Source organism: Anomalospiza imberbis, chromosome 1, assembly GCF_031753505.1.
Source record: "Anomalospiza imberbis isolate Cuckoo-Finch-1a 21T00152 chromosome 1, ASM3175350v1, whole genome shotgun sequence".
In the NCBI taxonomy this organism is placed as follows: domain Eukaryota; kingdom Metazoa; phylum Chordata; class Aves; order Passeriformes; family Viduidae; genus Anomalospiza; species Anomalospiza imberbis.
In genome coordinates this window covers 148,708,661-148,718,097 of record NC_089681.1, presented here as the reverse complement: position 1 = coordinate 148,718,097, position 9,437 = coordinate 148,708,661, and positions in this window count along the sequence as shown.

Here is a 9,437-nt window from a genome sequence, read left to right as displayed (position 1 = left end):
GAACCATCTCACTGGAAATGGACAGTGTGACCCACTGACCTCTGAAACAGCAAAAGTCATCGAGCTTCCAAATTGTTCTCTGCTCAGAGTAGGGGAAGTGTAGTAATTTCCCTCTCTCATCCCCCTCTTGCTGTGCCAGGACAGCCACTCAACTATCAAATCACTACATCCATGCCAGGGTGGGGAGAGGCTTGTTACAGGAAGAAATCAAACAACTGCAAACAAAGCTGAGTTGTAAACTTAGCCAAGAGGCCTTGTCAGAAGCAGGAAAGCATTTATAAATCTGCTTCACTTCTGGGAAGCTGGCGGTATAGGATGTAGGGAGGGCAGGACTTGTGCAACAGCAATTCTCATCTGGTAGATTCCTAGAGGATGAGCAAGGAGGCTCAAAAATTTCATTATTTATCATATGGTAGCAATGAAGTGCAGTGATCAGTGTGAGTGTGCATTCCTTGTGCAAGAACAATACAAAGGAGCAGTGAAATGTATTGCCTTGCCCTGATGAGTGCAAAGAAACACCCACTTCCCCCCATGAACAGTAAGAAAAAAGCAGAAATCTGCCTCCCAAACTGATTCACCATGTTAGCCAATGCCCCTGTGTGGATCTCACTTCCTGGGAAGTTCCAAGCAGTGAAATCATTCCTGACACCTTGGCCCTGCCCAAGAACTATGTGTGATTTTCACACCGAAGTGACTCCATGATGGGAAGTCTGGATGAGGATAAGAGAGAAAATTGTTGGGAACATCTTGATTTGTATGATACAGGACACAAGAATGTCCCAGCTGGATTTTCTGTCTCCAGAACTGCAGCCTTTGATGTTGACAGCAGGCATCTCACCACAGTTATTAGATCACTGCTTGCCTCTGATCATACCCACTAATGTGGGGCTGAAACTCTGAATATCAGCCCAGAAAGAAGTGGTGTCCTGCGGATAAAACACGTAATAGAAATTTCTGTCCAGGTTTAACCCCAGTTAGCAACAAAGCACAACACAGGTCCTGGCTCTCTTTCCCTTCTCTGATGGGTTGGGGAGGACAATTGGAAAAGAAAATAGAAGTCATAGCTCTGATAAGAACAGTTTAATAATTGAAACAAATAAAAGACAATAGTAATGATAATGATAATTATTACAACTATTAATGATAATTATTATAAGTAGCAGAGGAAGACAGTGCCATAAAACCCAAAAAGGCAAGTGATGCACAATGCAGTTTCTCACCACCAGTGATTGATGCCAAACCCATCCCCTGGCTGTGATTAGCCCCAGCTTCCCCCAGTTTATGCACTGGGCATGGTGTCCCATGGGATGGAATATCCTTTGGCCAGTTCAGGTCGGTGTCCTGGCCATGCTCCCTCCAGATTCTTGTGTGGCTTCTCACTGGCAGAGCATGAGGCACTGAAAAGTCCTTGATTTAGGGTGAGCACAACCTAGCAACAACCAAAACATCAGTGTGGTGTCAACACCATCCTCCTGCTGAATCCAAAACACAGCACTGAACCAGCCACTAAAAAGAAAATTAACTCTCCCTGAGCCAAACCCAGGAGATTTTTGAAAACCTTTTAGATTAAGGGTTTAGTTTTTGATTTTGCTGTTGGATTGTTTCTCCCTTTTCAGTACACATATAATCACTTCCACTTAGGTTATGAGGGCTGACCTTTGATTATTTTGTTTTTCTTTTTCAGGAAATGTTTTATTTTCCCTGAGTGTTACTATTGTGTGCATTGTCCATACTCCTATATAAACCTTTTTCCAAAGACTGTGTGACTAATAGTTGTTGGTTTTATTTTTTTCAAGTTAATTTTATTCTTGCCATAGAATAAACAGCTTTTTCCATTTTCTTTTTCAGTGTTTTTTGTTTTGTTTTGGGGTATTTTTGTTGGGCTTTTTTATTTGGTTGGTTTGTTGGTTTTGGGGTTTTTTGTTTGATTTGTTTTGGGTTTTTTTGTTTTGATTTGGTTTTGTTGGGTTTTTTGTTTGTTTGGGGGTTTTTTTGTTGGGTTGGGTTGGGTTGGGTTGGGTTGGGTTTTTTGGAGGTTTTTTGTCAGTTTTGTTTCTGTTTTTTGGGGTGGGTTTTTTTTTTCGTTTTTTCCTTCTCTCCTCTGGAATCTCATTTGACCAGAAAAACTCAGCTGTGTGTACAGGGTAACTCACCCCTCTGTGAGAATCCCATCCACACTGACAGAGCACATACAGGCCATCACCACTGCTTGGGTGACAATTCTGCAGCCCTGGGAGTTTCATAGGAACTGTGTCTGGTTGTGAGTAAGTCCCTTACCACTGAATCTATCTTCTGTGAATTCGAAAAGGTCACAAGGTCATCCCACTTGACCCGGGCAAAAAGGCAGATTTGTGGCTAAAGATGAGAGTTTGAGCAATAATTTTCCAGAGGGTGAAGAGGAACAGTTATGAAGAAAGAGAGGGAGCTATTTATAAAACAATTTAATTGTAAACTATCAGTGACATCAAAGAAGTATCTGCTAAAGTGAACAAGTGAGTTGAAAGCTGTACTAAAAACCAGCAAAACTACATCAGCAGCATCTTCATCTCCTCTGAAGCACTTCTAAAATTGTGAAAGGGAGAGAGTTATTTAAAAAACCCTCAAAAGGTTCCAAGAAGGCAGACGTACCAGATGACAGCATTATCAGAGACAGTCAGGCAGTTAAATACTCAAATACGTAGTGTTTCTTTTTTTTTTTTTTTTTTTTTTTTTTTTCCTATGCTTCCAGCTCGGACAAGAAAATTGGAATAACTCAGGTCAAAGCAAGATTTTATTGTTGCTTCTTTTTTCTTTCTTAATAGCTCTCCAGAGAAGAGCTGGTTCAACATTCAGAGAGTACCATGTTGTGGTTTGTTTATAGTCACCGCATAGAACATTCACTGAGTAATGAAAAGGAAAAAAGGAAAGATTATCTAAGTTTAAAAAAAATAATAATTCTGCACAATGTGGAGAAGAAATAAAAAAATACCAAACCGAGTGGGACTCTAGAGTATCCTTTTAATTCATTACACATTAAATTGTTTTAAGTAGGTCTTGCTAGGGCATTGCCCTGCCTTTTTAAAATATTAAAAACACACACAGGACTACAACACAGCAAGAACCAGGTTTAAACCCTCAAACCCAAAGAAACAGATATTAAGCTAGGAATATTTGCCATAACTTCATCCTGTGTTATTATATCCATAAAAATGGCAATAAATATTATATGAAGACTGTAACTCAGAGTACTTGCAGGTCTTAAGTAATTAAAGTTCACAGGAACTTTGTATGGTAATAAAATGTTGCTTTTGCAGTTTTAATATTAAAATATTGAGACAGTTTGCTACTAGTGATAGAGTTGATGTAAAAATACAATTATTTTTCACACACAACCCCTGTTTCAGAACAGAGATAGGAAAACACAGGCAATGACACATCACAGGCATTCAGAAATGTGAGTGAATTAGGAGCAGAAGTCCCCAGAAATAATGTTGAGATCTGAGTTCCTAATTCAGTCCAATATCTTCAAAAATCTCACCTTAGAAGAAAAAAAGTACAGCTTGTGTATTTGTCTTGTACATCCATATTTAAGTGCATGTTACCATGTGACACCAGAATATTCTGAAGTTCTTCAAATATTCCAGCTTTGGGTGGTGGATTTTTTTTCAGTTTGTTGGGTTTTTTGGTGTTTTTTTTTGTTGTAGTTGTTTTGCTTTGTTTTGGTTTTTTTGTTTTATTTTTTTTTTTTTTTAACCCAGCTTTTATTTGTATACTGCTTCTTTTTTCTTCAGGATAGCAAATATTGCCTTACATGATTTATCTGAGACATGAATGGAATTGGTGGCTGAACCAGGAGCAAAACCTTTCCTCCACTCTATCTTTCTAGACTTTAGCTCATGTCATTTGAAAGCTGCATGCTGCAACTTCACTGCGATCACAGTCTACATTATGCTGTAAATTGGGATGACTTGGCTTCTGCTGTGCTTAACTGGACCCCTTATCACCCCTTATCAAAAAATCTCTTGTCGCGTGTTTTCCCAGAACACAACAATATTGGCACAGCCCCAGGCTGGCACTCTGCACCCTGGGCCCTGGCTGGGAAATGAAATATGTAAATACATCCCCATGCACCCTCCAGAAGCACTGCAAATTTATTTGAGATGTTAAAAAAAAAAAAAAAAAACACCATCTTGGTCCAGTGTGAAAACACCAGTTCCCACTCTTGCTGGCTGTGAGGTCATTGAAGCCTTTCAGACACCAGCATTTTGTAATACCCTGTAGAAGAGTTGCTTCAAAATTTTAAATAAGGTTTAAGAAACCACTATTTTTTTCCTTTAATTGGAGCACATCCCTGGTGGTACTCCTTCCTTTCCCAGTTCCTTTCATTGCTGGCTACATTTATGAGAGGCAGGCACCCAAGTCTTTGCGAGTAGGGATGAAGAAAACACATTGGGCATCCCACCCGTGTGAACTTCCTGGCAAGTAACTTGGGTCTCACTGTCTCCTTATTCTGCTGGTATGAAGGATCTATTTTTATTCTTCTCTAAAGAGCAGAGTCCTTCAGACTGGTTAGCAACAAGCCCTGTCTCTGGCTGCCAAAGGGACAACACAGAGCCACTTTGTGAAGAAGAGAGAGGGGCCTAACCAAGAAGTGCACTTGGATGGTGCTGAAAAACATTTGTCAAGCTGTCAAAAGGTCTCTGCACCTCGTTGGAGACAGCCTTGGGAGAGAGAGCAGGGAAATCTCCATCCCCAAAGTGTCTCTGTCACGCTGGGAGGTTAAGAATTGGCCTTTGTCCTTGGTAAGAGCTGGGCAGGGGAGAGACGACTCCTGGGAGAAACCTCTCTGAGTCCAACACACTTAGGCCAAAATCGTGGAGGTTTCCCTTGGCAAGCTGCACTGGTCTTATCCCCTCCCAGTATCTTCAGGCTGTGTTTTGATTGTCTTCAAAGGGCCTTTCTCTCACTAAATCACACTGTGTTCTGCTCATCCCTCTTTCCCAGCCAGTAAAAAGGACACTGGGCAAGAAGTGCCCACTCACTTTGATCAGTTCTGCTCCCTTTGCAGATTGGAGTTCATTGTCCCATTCCAGCTTTAGTCCATGCAGTCCCATCCTGTTTGTTTTTCTCTCTCCAGCCCACGTTGTTTGTGCTCTTGGACCTGAGATTTGGGTCATTTGTCCTTGGTCCCCAGCTGGAGAAGGAATTGTTTTGTCTCCCTGCTCTGTGCAGAGAGCTCACCATCCCCTGACATGAAGCTCAGACCCACACACTAAAGCAGCACAGAATCTGAAAAATATAAAAGCTCAAAGCTAAGGTATCGTCATCATCATCATCATGTACAGGTGCTAAGCAAAGAAAGCTACCAAGACCAGAGAATTTTCAGATGCCTCATCCCTGAAACTGTTCAAGGCCAGGTGGAATTGGCATCTGAGTAATCTGGTTCGGCAAAATGTGTCCCAGCCCATGGCAGTGGGTTGGAATGAGATGATCTTTAAGCTCCTTCTCAACCCAGACCTTCCATGATTCTAAAATTGGGGCTGGCCCAATGACATATTCCAGTGTGAAGCAGAGGAGAAGAAGGTCATATCAGGTTAAAAGTTAATGAAGAATATCTGAAATAAAAGATGGAAACATTATGAGGTGTGTAAAGAAAGGCAGAGATGCAAAACCAATGCAGAATTGTGACAAGGGATGTTCTCTGTAGCACAGTCAGCCCCATCCCATCTCCAGTCTGCTTGGCTGAAGGAACAAAGCAGGACAACCTTCCTGAAAGAGTCTGAAAAGAATCAGAGAGCAGCTCCTGCTGTGGCTCATTTTTCAGTCTCCAGTTCAAACACAACAGAGGCTGTTTGTTCCCACAGTGCAGGCCTGACCTTAAAATCGTTCACGAGCTTTTACAAACTGCAGCCCAGCTGGTTGCAGAGCTCCAGCCATCTGCTTCTATTTTTAAAACTCCAGGTTGCAGACGGTTTCCTTTAGTTACCACTCCTCTGGGATTGCCTTAAACAGAAGTGCATGGAGCAGCAAGGCCCCTGTTCACATCCCAGGGATCCTGAGGGATTGAAGTGCAGCAGGAAAGGCAGCAGGGCTGACCTTGTACAAATGAGGGTGTTTAAGGGAGCATCCATTCCTATAAAATCTCAGCTCCAGAGGGGTTGGTAGGCTTCAGGCTTCCACACGTAACTATCAGGTAGAAGCTGGGCCAGCTAAGTGAACTACCAGCTGGATTTGGATAAGGAAAAATTGAACTTTTATGTCACTGTCAGAGATTTTCTTGGCTTTAGGTGGCTGTTGGAGGCCACAGACATGGACAGAGAAAGTTTTATACACACTTGTCCTCCTGTTAAAAACATTGCTTTATATATCCAAATTCAAGGTTTCTTCTATAGCCTGGGACCCCATAGCCTGTCCTTCCTACTTCCATCTTAATTAGAGCAGATTTTGGCTCCAAGTGTCCCCAGGCAATGTCCCCAGTTCTGTCCCAGGTCTCATGGAAGACTGAGATTCTGAAAGTCTCTGCAGAGCAGCCAAACGGCCTCCACCAGCCTGAGGCAGGGATTAATTAGACAACTGTGCACTAAAATTTTAATGTTCTGCTGGATTTCTATTTCAGGACTGGCAAATAATTTCTGTCTATATCTAGATGTGATTGAGAGGCAGTTGAATATAAAATCCTTCTTTCTCAGCAGACAAGACTACATTTAAAGTCTTCTCCAGTGCTTGGCATTCTGTCAAGGATAAGCATTTTATTTTTGATAACTTATATATTTGCCTTTTAGTTGTCAAACTCAGCTATAAGTTAAAAAACCAGAGTGTAAGGATCCATGTCAAGTATTGCAAATGCTTTTATTTTTGTTGGGTCTTTTATGATTTTTAAGAAAATATTCTCTTCAAAACTACAGATCCTGTCTTGGTGTCCTGATTGTATAAATCTGAACAGGCATATACAACAGAGACATGTTTCTAATAGAGTCTATCAGGATCCCATCAATATTGTCAGGGAAGTTTTCAGTTATCCAGTTAAACCTAATTTTATCATCTGAAGAATTTTCATGTTTCACTAAGTGAATTCAGTAGACTTGCAGTGACTTTATTGGGCCTTTAGAAAATTAGCTCACAAGTGAAGTCCTGCCTTGCCAGCATCTAAATTTATAAGTCTTGGCTTGCAAGTCAAAATACATCTTCCTGGAATAACAGAATTATGCAGTGTCCTACCATTATTAAAAATAATAATCTGCTTCAAAATATTAATAGAATGCTGTACGAAGAGATAATGTTTCCCTCCCACATAAAAAAACCCTATAATTTAAAAAAAAATCTGAAACCCTCAAAGAAATAATAAAAACAGCTGTCCAAATCATGTCTATGAACTTAATATCAGCTGCCACCTGCATCTCCATCAAAACTCATCCAAGACTTGCTTTATATCTTCACTGGGCTAACAAGAGTTGTAGATATGTGTTCCACACAGACTCATCAGTAATTTTACATAACTCTGGCCCACATCTGTGCCTTTCCATATGTAAGACTCCATGCACAGTTTCATACACCAACACCCACTTTTTGTTGAGTCACGTGGAAGTCAGATACCAGTCTGAGGATCCAGCCTGGCATGGTGAGGGATCCCACTGGTTTCCTTACCTCAGCTACCACTAAATCCCATACATTGCCAATTAATTAAATCTGCAGACTTTGCAGCTCTTCCATTTCTATTCCATATTCTTTATTCATGCAAAACATCCAAGTGACTTTACTAAGCAAAGCTCATAAGTCTGGGCACAATTTAGATAATTTATGCTGGTTTATATTTGGAATAAATGCATGGTGGTGAAACTCTACAGTTTTTCTGAGGCCATTATTAAAATTTAACAATGAATTCAATGTTTGAATGGGTTCAGGAAAGAGCTATTATGTATCAAGGAGCCAAAGTCAAGGCTTTTTAACAATATCAGACAAAAGCAGTTAATTGGACAAACAATCCTTTAGGGAAAGAAAGAAGCTATTGTTCATGCAGTGGAAACCACAGCATAATAATTAACCACTCTGGATGTTTTGACAAAAGGTCAGAATCAATAGAAGCATGAAGTGCTTGAACATCCATGTGAGAAATCCTCATGTGACAAGCCAAAGTACTTGAGTAAGGACAGAGACACAACTCAAACATGTGAATCTCAAGTGCTCAGATCACTAAAGTGTTCACACAGGGACCAGGTTGTCTTTATGACACATCAAAGCCAAAAGTTCAAGTTCTGAGCAGATTCACGACTTCACTCCTGCCAAAGCTTGAGCAGGAGACAGAAATCAGTCATTTCTCCAAAAAACAGCCACTCCCAGACTGCACATAACAGGAGGACCACCTTGTTGGAGCTCAGTTTTGGAAAAGCTCATTTCTGTGCACATACTTGGCAGAGACAGGTGACAACTGAGAGTGACACCCTCCTAAAATGTCACCAAGATATATTATTTCAGGAAATGCTTATATTAATAAATGAAATTATCAAGTGCTTGTCTGCTAGAGCCAAGAGCAAGCTGGATGATGCAACTTCTAATAAAACAATTAAAATCTACCTCCCCCATTCCAAGGTGGCTTCATCCAAGCTGCATATGGCAAATCTTGGAAATTCTTGAGCATTCTTGTGGTGGGTTTTTTTGGGGGTTGTTTTTTTTTTGGGGGGGGGAGGGGTTTGGGTTTTTTTGTTTGTTTGTTTTGTTTTGGGGTTTTTTGGTAGTGAAGTACAACTCTCCCATTCCTTCCAGTCTTTTCCCTACAAGCCATGGAAATGGAAATGTGAACCTAGAGTCATAAAGCATTTTCTGTGCATTCTCTAGGCAAAGGTTAATTAAAAATGATGTCAATCTGGCAGCCTCAGAAATGACACAAATGGAGAAAAAAAAAAAGTTCTAGAGACAAAATGCCCACCTGTGGCAAATAAATCACAGTCTGTCTGATCAGGGATCCTTTATCAATAATGTTTACACAGAAGGGCTCATTGAGGCGCACTTTGAAGGTGAAGAGAAATTGAATGACATGGATTAGCAAGGATTATGTGTAAATGTGGCACATCACAGGTCTTTTGGCTTTCACAGTTTGGAATAGGTGTTTGAGATTCACTCCCTTGCCTGGCTTGAGTCTTGACAAGGCAGAGCTGAGTTCAGGTCTGTTACATACCACATGAAAGCATGGACTGCCTCTCCCTAGTATCACAAAAAAACCATTTCACATTGCCATGACAACACAAACTACTGTAAAGCCAGATAGGAATATAATTTAGCTCCTCTTTCACTCATTGAACAATGTTAAATAATTTTGAGAAAATCAGATCTGGCTCCAAGACAGAAAACACAGCAACACTCTTCCCACACAGCGCTGATAGCATATCGCATCAAGCAGGCCCATCATTTCTCCCTCTCCCCTTTATTTCATGCCAGGTTCTCCTTAATTAAGTAATAATGCA